Source organism: Homarus americanus, unplaced genomic scaffold (assembly GCF_018991925.1).
Source record: "Homarus americanus isolate GMGI-L3 unplaced genomic scaffold, GMGI_Hamer_2.0 scaffold36970, whole genome shotgun sequence".
NCBI lineage: Eukaryota > Metazoa > Arthropoda > Malacostraca > Decapoda > Nephropidae > Homarus > Homarus americanus.
Window position 1 is genome coordinate 2,227,438 of NW_024740094.1, and position 15,457 is coordinate 2,242,894.

Here is a 15,457-nt window from a genome sequence, read left to right on the forward strand (position 1 = left end):
CAAGACAAAAAATAGGCATGCGACACCCTCATGCTATGCCGCCAATGCACCTCAACTGCTGCTGCTGCTGCTGTTACTGCTGGCTAGAATATACAGCGCTTCTGCAATGCACATACATTCCAAACCAAAATATGAAAAAGAAAACTAGGCAATGCGTGTGGTGTTGAGCAGTCACTACAACAGTAAATATCGGAACATGCAACACATGAACACAGCCAAGCTCTCACCAGCTGGGTCATCAATGCAACATATGTACAACTTGGCCATCAATATTATTCTCTATGGTAATAATTCTAGTCTAAAGCCAAAACCCAACTGACATGTCGTCGAGCACAGACGCATTCAAGTGTCCCATTTTCAAACATTTACCTTACCTTTCCCGTTCGAAATTGTCTGAAATTTTCAAAAATATTTAATACAGTGGCTTATTTACATCTAATTACATTTAAAACCTTTGATTTCTTTCTTTTAATGAAATAATTGCAGAAGATATTATGATACAAATAACTTTTGCATATATTTCCGATACTAACAACGCAAGTCTGAATGAAAACCATTTTCCATATTGTGATTCATTATTTTGTAATTCTAACAGCTGACACGAAAAGCGTAAATTTCTTTGTATCTTTCTTCACAATTTCCAGTTTCCTTCAGAGAGGTCTGAATTAGTTAAAAATAATTTCAGTTCACATTCTATATCTATCACATATCTTAATACAGAATTAACATTCTAAAACTCAAGATAATGCTTTCAGAGGTACAGTACTGAAGATAATAATTAAACGCACAGAACCCTTAGTTGCTCTGGTCTCGTTATCATGTACTGTGCAGACAATATGTATCACACTGTTGAAAGACACCATTCAATTGGCTGATTTGTAAATCAATTAGAAACAAGTTACAGTCAAAAGAAACATAATACTGGACATGGGAGCAAATTATTATACAGTAGTCTGTAATAGAAACAACAAGTGTTTTGTGTCCTTCACAAATTATTATGTTTCAGTCTTGTGGAATAGTTTGACTTGTCTCTCACTAGTTATGGAATCAGCCAATTAGATACTGTCATCCTAACAGCTCGTATTTGTTATCTATCTGTATGACAACAGGAGACAAGCTCACCCCTGGAATAATAAGATCTATGAATGGCTCCCTTCAAAATGTTTTCTTGCTACAAGCTGAGTGCTGAAGCTATTTAAAGAACGGATTCAAACAAATTTAACAAAATTCTCTTCCTAACATACATGCCCCTCCACTTCAAGAAACAAAAGAGTCGAGCACGAGGAACCGTAAACTTGCGTAAAATCACCCGTAAATAATGGCTGATAATGACCACAAAACAAGATTAAAGCTAGCCAAGCTAATAATCAAGAACAGACCTTTTTAAGATGGTCAATGCATCATGGAAGCTGCTCTCTGCATATCCACTCTCTCATATGTTTATACTGAAACAGTAGACACCACAAACCTACTAATGAACAATAACAATAAGACTGAAGGCTATGGTCCAAATATTCAAACTGATATGATTCAATTGTTTTTTACTTAATTGTCAATAATAAGTTTTCTCATCTGACAAATTTTATATTCTTTAATATAATATGGGTGCAAATCACTGTACAGTACTTAACAAATACCTAATGCTAATGTTTTAGTAACTATTTGAGAAAATAAGCTTGGGAGAAATCTATCTTGAATCTCCCGGCACCATAATTGTGTACACACCTCATCCTGCTGTCTCTAATACTGCACACTGATTCATCAATTGAGTTAATTCATCAAGTGACTTTGATTCAATGTGTTGTTGTTTGGCATTAAATAATTACATAAATTTTACAAACGTTGCTGTTATGGTATGTACCTGTACTGTATCTGATCATTTAAAGGCAATTTATCTACTAAGCTCTACAGTTAATTAAATTCAATTATATGTGAATAACTCTGCTAGTACATACAGTATTTGTATGAAGTTAACTACAAAACTAAGCGGTGTCATATATACGTTTTTGAAAACTGCTTCTGGACTTAAAGCAATTATTTTGAAATATTTGACTCAAAGTTAATTTCAATTTCAATGAACAATTATGCTAATACAGTATTAAGTAATATTTTCTAAATGTAAAAGATATCATTACTGTACATCAGAATGTTATTTATGGTGCATTGCCTTTAGTCTGTAAAATGTGAATTAAGAGTGTTTTGGGCACAACTGAAGTGCACATCATTTTCCTCCCTTCAACTCCAAGAGTGGGGAGTTACTACAGCCATGTTGTCTATGAATGTACATGTGTATCTGTGGAACATTTTGTACTGAGCTCTGAAACTATTAGGAGAAGAAGTATGAAATTTGCTCTTTATGTTCAATTGTGAGAGCTACTACCTGCCCCTACCTATAATGGTATAATTGACTACCTACTCGGAAGTTACGGCTCTTGAGTTTGAAAATGTGGGTGCAGACATTTTCTGTGTTGGGGGATTAACTGTAGTTCTGACTGCTCTTGTGGGGGACAGTCACCACACACTAAGTAGTTTTTGGAGGGACATACATCACATGGGGTAAGTGATTTTTGTAGGATAAAAAACACCATACACAACAATTGGTTTAAGAGGAAAAACACCTATAGCGAGTGTTTTTGGGGGGGTTAAACATCACGGACGGTAAGTGATTATTGGTGGGGCAAACACTGTGTATGGTGAGTGACTTTTGGGGACAAACATCACGCATAGCAAGTGAATTTTTGTGGGCTGAACACACCCACAACAGGTATTTTTTGTGGGAAAAATATCATTGATAATACAGTAAGTGGTTATTGGAGGGGAACACATCAAGCATGGCAAGTGATCTCTGGAAGAGGCATACTGCAAGCAAACAGTTTATTCAACGGACAAAATGCCAATCTTATGACTTAAGAAATATATGCCACTTTAAGCACTTTTTGCATAAAAAAAGTCCATCTTAGTTAACTACAACTGGACTTAACTTACATGGAGAAAAGAAAAAGATATTAAAGATCAACACGATTCACGATTTTGAAAATGAAGATGGTGGAGAGATAAGATGATAGATACACATTGTCTCTCTCTTCTTCTGCCTCTATTGCCTGCCTCCCTTTCATTTCTCCCATTACCCTGAATCTGATTCTGACAATAAATGAAATTTCAGTAGAGAAGTGATTCTTTAACCTCTACGCCCCGGTTGACGGTCCGGATCGTACGCCTTTGCGCGGCATTGTTTGAATGCCCGGCCTGGGTTATCCGGTTCCAACGTGACTATTTGCATGTCACGCCACACACGCGGCCACAGGAAAGCTTCGGAATGTAAGTACCTACTTTTTTTTGTTTCATTTTCATTGTTTGTCCATTTTATCATGTTGTATCAAAGTAATATTGCTAAAAGTAATGTAGTTGTATTGTAGTATAATATTACTGGAAAATAATGATATGATTATGTTATAAATGTATTCATTTGTGGAATTTTTATTCCGATAATTATTTCTATGCATTACTTGCTCTCACGAACACAAAGACAGCCAGACAGCCTGGCGACAGACTTCATGTGTGTTGCCGAGCAATTTTTATGCAAAATAGTGCAAATAAAATAAATTCTAAATGAATTACTTAAAGGAAATAAGTACAGCATTATGGTCAGTAAATATATGCATTACTGGCCACCCTGGACACAAAGGCAAGCAGAAAATGGCTGCGAAGTGTGTACGTGACCATGAGCGCTTGCCGTCAAAACAACGCTGTCCCTTTATCTCCCTCACCACCCACACCCTAAACCTACTGGTTAGCCGTGCCAAGGGAGGTTGTTATTGGCTGCCTCGCTCACCCTAGCTAGACTCAGCACAGCTGATAATGTTTACAGTACGAATGCCAAACAATGCACTGAACTTATGTAGGATTTTTAATAGTATGTGCTTAAAGAAAATATTATTGTAATGTGTTTTAACATACATACTTACTGTACATACTATAAGTACACTAAGTATGCTTTATGACAAAAACACATAACTACCAATACGTACTGTAATCTATTGTATAGAACTAACTACTGTAATGTAATGTAATGGACTGTACTGTACAAGGTATCTTATTACCTGGTGAATTTGTATTGAAAATAGTAATTTATGAAATGACATTCAAACAAAAATTATCTAATAAAGTAATAATAATAAAATAATAGAAAATAAAACAACACACTTTTATCATACACTAATATTTTCAACACAAAGCTAACAGTCATTATGATACAGTACTGTATTTCAAAGTACAGTACGTACTGTATATACGGTATACAGTATACACCAGTAATTCTATTGGTAACAAAATAATTAAAGAAGAAAAAAGTAGTATATGAGGATTGTATAAACATCTTGTTCATGTACGGTATGCACACACTGCATGAATGCATGTTCCATAATTAATATTACTGTATTTCAACTTTAAACCCACGAAATGGATCCCTAAACTGATTAAAGGACAGTTACTCTTGTTTTACGTGATTTTACTTTACACGATTTTACTTTAACACAATTTGTCAATATTTTTTTGTTTTAACACAAATGACATGGGTCCAGATTCACTAACATGACCATAACTATGATCGTATCTTTCCCCTTATCTCGAGAGGCTACTGTGACGGTACGATCTCGGTAATGAGCAATTTACTAACGGTTCGTAAGGGGACGCCAAATCATTTTAGTTCAATAAGCTACCGCCGGAGGGAATTGTGGTGCATTTGTTCTGATTTTTTGCTAGACCAATCACCGAGCTTGGAAAAAACACTCTGAAGAATATTAACCAATCATAAGTTAATCACACCAGCTGATGAAGCATAAAGTCACATGTGAGAAGAACAATGGAGGGACGCATTTCAAAGAAAACACCTGGCTATATTTCTCCTAAGAGATTTTTGTTAATAAAATAAATATTAATGATAGAAATACCTGTAATAATAATAATAATAATAATAATAATAATAATAATAATAATAATAATAATAATAATAATAATAATAATTATTATTATTATTATTACTATTATTTTGGAGCAAATGTCACAACAATTCTTGACACAGTTGACTGGTTTAAGCCAATAACATCACGAACTACACTCTGGAAACTACCACTTGCAAAAAACCTCATTGCTATTAACACAGACGTATGTGATGGGACCTCATGAGACCTCCTTGCCACTTGACCAGTATCTAGCCATAGTACATATATCCCTTTGTGGAAATCTGTAGTACCGTAGAATAAGGTGGCATCAATTTGGAGAGGGACCAAAGGATCCTTAAACACCCGTTCTCTCCAGAGTGCACGGTCATGAGCTAAAACAATCATTAGTTCCATCTTCTCAGCTTCATTCTCACTGGTGATGCTTGAAGTATGTCTAGCAGCTGTGTGTTTTGGCACAGGTTGTATAGTACAGAAAACGGGAGTTACGTGACCTTATTTCTGCCGTGCGGAAGCTTACGGGTGCTCAGGGGCCACTGTAACTTTGCTGTATGACAATTATGGTTACGGTCATCGTAAACTGTTAGTGGGTCCCCGTTCAGCCTTGGGGTTGATCATAGGGACTTACGGTGACCGTAAGTTGTCAGTGAATCTGGCCCATGGTCAAGAACCAGTCCTTGAGAAGACAGCCACAACACGCCACATATAGTATTCTTCTGCTGGCAATATCCCTTCTATCTCAGACAGTGTAGTTGCCAGCTTGTTTATGTCTCTAAGCAATCTTTCATGCTAATCTTGATAAATCTGTGTCACCCCTTTTAATAACCATGAGTAAAATATGTAAAGCTAGTGAGAACAGCAACTCTGCTCCCAAAAGAAAGAATACTGTTCTGTAAATCAATTTCTTTACGACAATTTGAGCTACTGCAGACGAAATAAAACAAACTGTAAGAGTTTTATTCCATAAAGTACAACAAAAGTTAATAATTCTCATTATTTAATTATGGAATGAACGGAAAAGCTGCTGAGTACAGTACAGGGAGTCCCCAGATTATGAACGGGTTCCATTCCTAAGAACATTCTTAAGTCGGATTTGTATGTAAGTCGGAACACAAGTTATGTGCGTACCGTACTTACAGAACAATGTTTAAAATCCCACTATATCATAACCTAAGTTCTTATATACAGTGTACATCTAAAATCATTTAATTTCAGACAAAAGAAGAAAGAGAATGACAAAATATAGTAAATGAAAGTTAAAAATAGGTCATCAGGAAAATAAAATACTGTGAATTTCAAGTTAACTCCGTTTGTATCAGCAGGTGTTCGTAAGTCGGGGACCCCGTGTACATGGACTGAACACTAAACACAAGAGTTTTTTAAGGCTTACATATGGTACAATAGAGATTAAAGCTTAAAGTCTGTTCTATTTTAATAGTGCTTCCTTTATATTGTACTGTACATTTAATATACGTACTAGTGTAGTACAGTAAACTTCTATAATACATCGCACTTATTGTTACATGTTACTCTTCCTCTCCCTTCACCCTCACCTGTATGTATCCCTATCTTATTATACATGTAATGCTGTATCTAAATGAGAATTAGTGTTCGCTTAGCATGATTTCACTTAATACAGTATTTTTATGGAACGCACCTACCATTACACGAGGAATGGCTGTAATACTGTAATGACTGTAACACACTAACTCGATTATCTTGTGTTACTTAATTTAAGATTATCATCCTTCTTAAAGTTACTCTTATTTAAGATTTAATTATAACTGTTACTAATACCCTCTTTTATTTTACTGTCCTCTCTTTAAAGGATAAAATTCTTGCATAAATCTTTTCGTGTAATACGTACACACACTCCAAAAAGTATCTTTACGGAGGGGTCCGATGAATTTCAAAATGAACACTGCGACTCCTGTTGTCTCGGTAGAGCTGTCAAATTCATTCATCCATTGTGTCATATTATCTCACACAAAATCGTAAAGATACTTTTTGAAGAGAGTGTACACGTTTGAAAAGTGAAGTACAGTAATTATTTTCGACATTTATTAAACTTGCACACACCTAGATAAACTAAATCTCCTAACAGATAAGCCATTCATTACTAATAAGATAACCTGACTCTACAGTGGACAACAGTCATCCGAAGACAACATCTGCAGTCGTATAGTTGAGATGGATGTATAGACTCATTTGATGGTCACTAACTTCGTACAGTGCCCGGTACATGTAAATCAACCAACAAAAATCTGTTGAGAATTGACATCGAGCTGATTCTACCAAGCTACGGAGGATGGACTGCACCGAACGGTTGGAGACTCATCGCCTCAGAACCATCAATGCACTTGCAATATCTTCCAATAATATACATCAACTTTACCAACTCAGAGAATTATTTGTTAAAAACTAGCAGACATGTTGATGAGAAAGAGACATACTGAACCCCTCAATAGCCTGGGTAAGGAAATATATGGAAAATCAGAAAAAAAGTGACTAAGAATTAATTATAAGCTGTGTCAGAGCAGCACATATACCAATACTGGTCGCACCAACACTGACAACTGCATACTAATATGAACATCAAGTACAGGAATCCACTCTTTAAGATACTGTATTGAATGATGATACTATATCATTCTGTGGTGATAATACATAAATAAAGTGCATCACCCCATAATTATTAAGCGTGACGGATATATGGATACACAATAAGATGTTAAGCAGTACTCTGGTTAGTTGTCACAACGGTATAAGTTTTTACATATTTAAATTAACTTGGAAAACCCCACAGGATGGTGGGGACCAGGTGGATGGTGTAAGTAACGATGTGCAGGAAAATAATTGACTGGAAACTGTAAACAGCAACCTTAGAAATATCTCCAGCAATTAGCAGAGATAGTAAATTTATACCGGTATATATATATATATATATATATATATATATATATATATATATATATATATATATATATATATATATATATATATATATATATATATATATATATATATATATATATATTTTATATATACAGTATACATATATATATACACTGTATATATATGTTACTGTATATCCCTTTTAATGCTAGTTGTAACTACATAACCATTTACATAATCTATGAACTATCTGGTCCTTGTTCTGAAGAACTTAACTAGGCATTTTTAAGATATACCAACTAAATGGCTGAGTATACCAAATATCTCTCTCTCTCTCTATAGTGTATACTGTATATGAACAGCAAATCAACGTGCAGGATGAATATCTTTCTAATGCTCACTAATTATTATGGACTGCTCTTCTTCTAAATTGGGATGGAGAAGAAATCTCTCAAACACAACTCTGGGCGGGTCGGGGTGACGATGTCATAGATCATGCGGAAAATCTTGCCAGGGTTGGGGGAAGATACTCCAAAGTGACAACTAACAAAGTAAGATGTCATTGTTGCATTCTAAGGTGGGAAGTGTGAGGGTAAAGAGATGTGGGAGGAAAAGGAAAAATGGAGTACTGTATAATTAAGGAATTACTTGTGCTTGGGTCTTATGCATTTACACATGGAAGAGTTTTAAAGGGAACGTCTTATATGGATTTTAAAAACAATCAGAATAAAAAAATAAAGAAAGGCTATAGCTAGGTTTTGGGAGTTCATCCATGGATGGGTCTGTATAAAATGGGGACTGGGGCTGACACGATTTCAGAAGGAAGTGAGTAGAGGGTTAGGTTACAATCATCGGGCACCGAACACAACACAGTAGGCAAGTCCATCACCTCAAATGCGTGGTGAGACATCTATAGTAAGGAGAACGCTCAAGATGTACAGTATATTTATATATTCTATATCGGCGAAGGCACTCACACAAACTACTGCTCATTTTCTTTAACAAACAAGTCTTAGATAACAAATAAAAGACCATCATTTACTGGCTACATAAGCATCAATATATATGAGGACCACCTGTCGACCCTATGAACTATCATAAGTTGCTAACATTCAACTCATTTGCCTGTCGTTAAGCTCATGCGTGCTACATCACACAAACAGTTCGCTGCCTTTTGCCACCAGAGGCATTATGATTGTGCTTTGTCAATTATGTACACTGGAGGAACTGAACACGAGAAAAACGAAGAGGAGGAGAGAAAAAAGGAGAACATTTGGAAATGGAGAATATCGAATAGAATAAACGAAAAAATAAAAGGAAGAGATTGAGGGAATAGAAGAGTAGACTGAGGGTCCTCGAGAAGCATTGCAGATTAAGTCAAAACAGATGTGGGACAGGAGCTATGAGTGAAGGAAAGCATCCAATGAACTGAAGACTTCCTTGGCATTTAATATTTTTTTTTACTAGTCCATAAAATATACAGTAATGGTAACTCTATAAAAAAACAATAATTACTGAAATTCCACCATTTAGACTGAAGATTATTAGTATTTACTTTACAAGTATAGTAGTACTGTGTGTGCTTGATAAAGAAAAGGAGGAATTAAGTTTTAAGAAAAAATGAAAGTTTTAAGAGACGCAGACTTTATTTCGTAAGTAAATTGATAATGTTCTTCTACCAGACCTCAAATGGCAGGATCCAAACAAATAATTTATCAGATCAGGCATATGGTCTAATGTCACTGTCAAAGGTGGATGCAGGGAAGGAAAGTGAACAAGAAAGTCAGGTAGGTCAGAAAAGAGGAAGCTCAAACGTGAGTGATCCATTATTGTGGATTTCCTCCAAACTCCACCTCTGATAACATACTGTACCTAAATCCTACTCCTGTTTATGTCTATTCACCCCCTCTACTAAAGTCCCTTCATTATCTTCTTCTCTCTAGTTAAAATTCTCCCCCCCCCTCCATCAACATCACAGTACTTCCCCCTCTCTTCTCCCCTACATTATCTAGCTCCCCCATCTAACATCTCTGTACTCTCCTCATCTTTCAAGTCATCATCATCTTTAGCTCTCTTTATCATTCCCTTCTGGAGCCCATCATTATCACCCTTTTACAGCCATCTCTCCACACTTAATGGCTTAGCTCACTATTCTGCACAGTTTCTTACAGTGTCTCTCGTCAGGTTGAGAGAATTTTGTGGGTGGAAGGTATGGTATACTTGAGTTAGGTCTGGAGGAATGATTTATACCCACAACTGGTAAATTTTTACTTAAATTTGGACCCAAAATCATAACACTGAATACAGGGAGGGTATCATAAAGCCACGTCCCCTCCCTTCACTCCCTCCATCTCTCCTCTCCACTTTCTTCCCCTAATACTAATATCCTCTACACTCACCTCTTCCCTTTGTTAATATCCTGTTCCATAAATTTTACCTAATTAATATCCCTTTTAATAACTTTTCCGTAACTCATATTCCCTTCAGTAACTTTTCCACTATTCATAATCCCTTGGCTCACTTTTTCCACACAAAAATTATTCCCCTTCACTAATTTTTCTCCTACAAATAATCCCTTTACTAGCTTTCCCCTACAAATATTATCATTACTAACTTTCTTCCCTTCTAATATTCCCTCACTAACAATGTCCACATTTCCCCTTTACAGTTCTTTGTTCTCCCTACAGTTGTTCTCTTCAAAACTTTCTCCACTGACAAATGTCCCCACATTCCCTTCCTTCCTCTGGTAACTCCCTGCATCCCTTCCCTGGGATAATATGTCCCTCAAACTACTGTACATCCTAACACACCCTCAACTTGATTCACCATAACAACATCATAAGAATGTTTATGAAATTCAGGCAAATACAAATTACCATAAACAGTTCAGTAACTTTGACAACGTACTGATTATTTTCCTTTGAAGACGAAGACAGCACGAGTAAGTTATTCCTCAGTGTCTCGAATGATAATAAATTGAATGATACTAAATTGGGGTTACAGTCACAGTGTTGTGCACCTCCAAGTTGTCTAAAATTGGTGTGGAATTATTTCGAATTCAGGTACTGTACAAATTTATATGCAGTACTGTATATGAATGGTTACTTTACCGAGAACCCTTGGTCGAGCATAAGAAGTCACGGTCTTGATAATTCAGTGATGATGCTGTAAATTATATACAGTATCTAATGGTATCTACGTTATCAATATATTTCAAGGTATTTATGTAGTGATATCTACATAATCAATAAACAGTATAAGTAATGTATTCAAGTTGTGCCCACTGTCCGGTCTACTGCAAGCACGATGATTGTACCATCAGAGTGCAGGGAGGGAACTGAAGTCCTCACTACGTCACAATCCTTACAGATGTTTTCTATAATGTTAGGTTTTGTTGTCTATAATCTTCTCATCCCTAACTGCAGAAAGTCTGTCTGGCTTGGTGTAATGCTGTCATATAGCTCACCTGCTTCAATTAAGCTTTATGTATGTACTGTACTGTACTAGACTACAAAAGTTACCAATACCAAAAACAATTAGCCAAAAGTCATATATCTGAGCACCAAGGCGAGAAAAAGGCATTTATATTGAAAGGTTTTGGAAGCTTCCCTCCTCTATGTTGAAGGAAAATAATGCATACTTGTATGAAAGTTGAAGAAAATGAATTAAATTTAAATACTGTACAGTATTATTGGTTCTTGAGTTCCAGGAGTAAAAATCTCAGAAAAAAATCCTTAAAACCTTACAAACCACAGCCAAAGAAAGAGGACATTTGGAAGACTGTAAGGTTTAGCACCTACTGTAAGGTCTGATAAACTCCAGGTAAGTATATTACAGACATTTTCCAAGTCAGACAACTGCCATTGCAGAGGGAACCAGCAGGCGGAGACGAGGGCTCGTGCAATAAAAATACTTGCCTACACAATTGATATGTCTGTGGCAATGACCGCATCGTCCTCAGCAAGAGACATGAAGTGTATAGTTTTTATGTTACCACCCTGCAACATTAGTGGGGAGGGATAGAGGTGGTTAGTGGTAGTCTTCCTGTGCGGGTTTAAGCAAGGTCATTAGCAGGCTTAATCCACACTCCACACCTACCACTTATTGTTCAACACAGTCTGTTTGCTTAAGAGAAGAGAAGAGAAGAGACTAAGTGTTGCATTAAGTGGTGTGTGTGGGGTGGAAGTGCCAGGGTGGAGGGGTAGGCAGACCCTACCACCTAGCTACGCTTTCACATAAACTGGCGACTCTGAACACAGCTTAAAACACAGTAAATAGGAGGATTTATCATTTACATACAGTCATTAAAATGTTGCATTTAAATGAAACACAGAGAAGCAAAAAGGGAGAGGAGAGGAGGGGGGGATCAACACCTCAAACACAACAAAGTTTTAAAGGAAATTCATAATGTTGAAAAAAAATCCTCAAGAGACAAAGATCCCTCACCCTCCAACTCCTAAATCATGATCTTATTGCAATAAAATATCTTAAACACATATAGAAATTGTACCTCTTGCGAGGATACCATTTTAAACATCTTCTGATATACTGTATGTATTTGAGTTTGTACAAAACATGGATGAATTTCCTTTAAATGTGATAGGAGGTTCAAAGGTACCGTATATTTAGCTTTATTGAGGAGAACACGAAGAGGCTGTGGGTAATAGGAGAAGAGCAGGTGGCTGGTGAATGAGAGTGAAGGATGAAGGAAGGAGAGAGGAAAGGATGAATAGAGAGAATGAAAGAGAGAAAAAGTATAGAGAAATAGGGCAGAGACAGAGAGATTGGTGGGCATGGGGTACAAAGTCTTATTTTATTTTGAGGTTACACAGATAATACACTACACACAGTCCAAGAAATATAAATCAAATTCATTAGTATACCTGTTGCATACTTTGTTTTACCAACACCAAGCCAAAATATTAATAAATGCAAATACTGCATCTCCTTTATTACAATCACCTCTAATGTGCATAGCAGTACAGTATACCTAAGTCATATTATGAGTTATACCATATTTCAAGTATAGATGAGGCAAATATTCTGTAAAAATAATACATTAAAACAACACTCTACCAGGGACCATTACTGGGCATCTATGAGCACTGGGTAATAACTCTGGTGCTAAGACAAGCTGCAAACAAAAGCAAAACAACTACACCCAAGACAAAGTATTATAAAGAGTGTGTAGCAAGCCATGCCTGTCACCTTGTATCACACTGGCTATATGACAAGTCTGGTGTGTCACACTGGCCATGCCTGCCACCTCATTGTGCCATAAAAGTCCCCCTGACTATGTCTGTACACCTCTTTGTGTGGTTATGACGTGTGTCATGCAGTGCTGTTGTGTGACTGATCCTAGATGTGTTATAAGCATGTTGTGTGATGGTGGTTGTGTATATGACAAGTGTTGTGTGACAATAGTCATATACTGTACACGACTGTACGTTATACCGTATATAAGAAGGGCAGTGCAGTGTGTGAGCCATGTCTGATGTGTGACACAGCCAAACTATAAGACATGTCTGGTATCTGATATTAGCCATGTATGTGACATGTCTGGTAAATGTCAGTGGTTATGTGTGTGTAACACTAATCATGTACCCTGTATGTGACAAGTCTGGTGTGGTGACAAGTCTTGTTTTCATTAGAAATCAAGTCTGGTCTCTGTTACCAGTCTGGTACATGTCACAAGTTAGGTGTGTGTCACATCACATGTTTGGTCTGTTATAAGTGTTGGGTACCAAGTGTGACCTTACAAACCTGATGTAGGTCAAGTCTGGCTCTGTTATGAATGAGATATATAGCATCATTTAGATCTATTTGGGTCGTGTGTGCTACAAGTCTGGCCTCTAATACAAGTCAGGTGTGTGGCATAAATCAGGTGGGTGACACGAGACATATCCATGTGGTACATTAAGGGAAGTGGTACAGGTATACATATGCCAGAGGGCTGACATCAACAGTGTGGTACAAACCAGTCTTGTGACATTAGTCCAGTGCTTGGCACAAGTCATGTGTGTATAACAGACCAGTGTGTTACAAACTACTGTAATGTGTGCCATACAACCTCTGAGTAACAAGAGCTATATGTATGACACAGACTAAAATAGCTGACAAAAGCTGAGTCAGTTAAACAAACCAAGTGTAAACACAAGCGTGGTAGTTCATATAATGTTACATAGGTGGAACTCAGGTGAGACATGTGACCCTTGCCAGATACTACACACAGGGTGGGTGAAAAAATAAGGTATATAAGTGACACAAGCCAGACCTGACACTACCTAGATGTGCAATCAAGGAGAGTGTGTGACAAAGAGGTTGTATGTGACATCGTCCAGGTGTACGATCCGTGACAGGAATAGTGAGACACAAGTAATATGTGACACAATAGATGGGGCATGGGCTACATATCTGGTGTGTCATTTGAGGTACAGTCCATTTGTGACAAATAATATGTATATAAAGACCACAGCAAGGTGAAACTTCAGCTATTGCATGCCTCTGTGTTAATGACACAACATCTTATAATCTGAATTGTGTGATGTACAAAAATAAATGTAAATATTATAGAAGTGTGATGCACAAAATAAGTAAATATTATACACTATAGAGAACTTAAAGTTAAACATAATAAATAAAGTAGCATCACAGGGCATTAAATATCCCTCATAAAACTTATCAGTCTAGTGCTACATAATCTCAAGAAGTACTGTACTGTAGTGAATGTCAACGATGCTCATCTTCAAACTCTTACAAAAGGTTGATTAGATGAAGCCATGGAATAAATTTGAGGAGATTGAATTAAATATTTAATGAGATATCCAGAATACAAGCAAAAAATAGTGGACGGAGGGACGGAAAACACATAAAAATACGTATGAACGAATGGATGGAGTGAGAGATAATACGACGGATATTAATGGCATCCATCGACTCGTGTCCGGGCAGAAGTGAAGAAATAAAATCAGTGAATATTGTGGGTTCTCTCTTGGGAATTTGCTGTGTTGTAATATATCAAAGCTTTCTTACCATATAATAGTATTGTACTCTATAGTTCACCTAAATGAAATAAAAAAATCCAAGGTTTATATTCATTTAGGGTATTTAAGGAAATAAACCAATCTGCCAAATATCAAGGCAAAAAAATAATCAAAATTGTTGGACAGCTCTAACATATGTAACTTTAATTATGTATAGTCTTTTCGTAGATGACTTTATGACAGTAATGCAGAACAAAAAATAATTTATCTTTCTAATCCAATTTTGTTTTACTTTTGATTTTTTGTGGGGGTAAATACTTCTGGACATATTATGCAAAACCATTAAATTGAGGAACGCATCAGCTGAAGGGTCTCCTCAATATGTAACATGGACCTGGTGTTACAAAAGTCAGAGGTTTGACAAGTTGAAAGTACTGTACCAAGCCACGTGTGTAAAACAAGTCATGTGTGATACTGGGTACGTGTACGATGCAGGCAAGGTGAGTGACAGACCAGACGTATGAAGCCAAGTACATGAAACAAACTTAACCTGACCGATATAGGCTGTGGACTGCCCACTGACGCTAAGAATGGAATCTATGCAAAAACAGGGCATCTCTC

The 15,457-nt window shown here is 36.6% G+C and overlaps 1 protein-coding gene across 22 annotated transcripts in view; it reads right to left on the minus strand.

Annotated features, from left to right (window-relative positions):
* LOC121875141 overlaps positions 1–15,457 on the minus strand; it is a 317,156-nt gene that overhangs the window by 7,249 nt on the left and 294,450 nt on the right. The window lies entirely within an intron of this gene.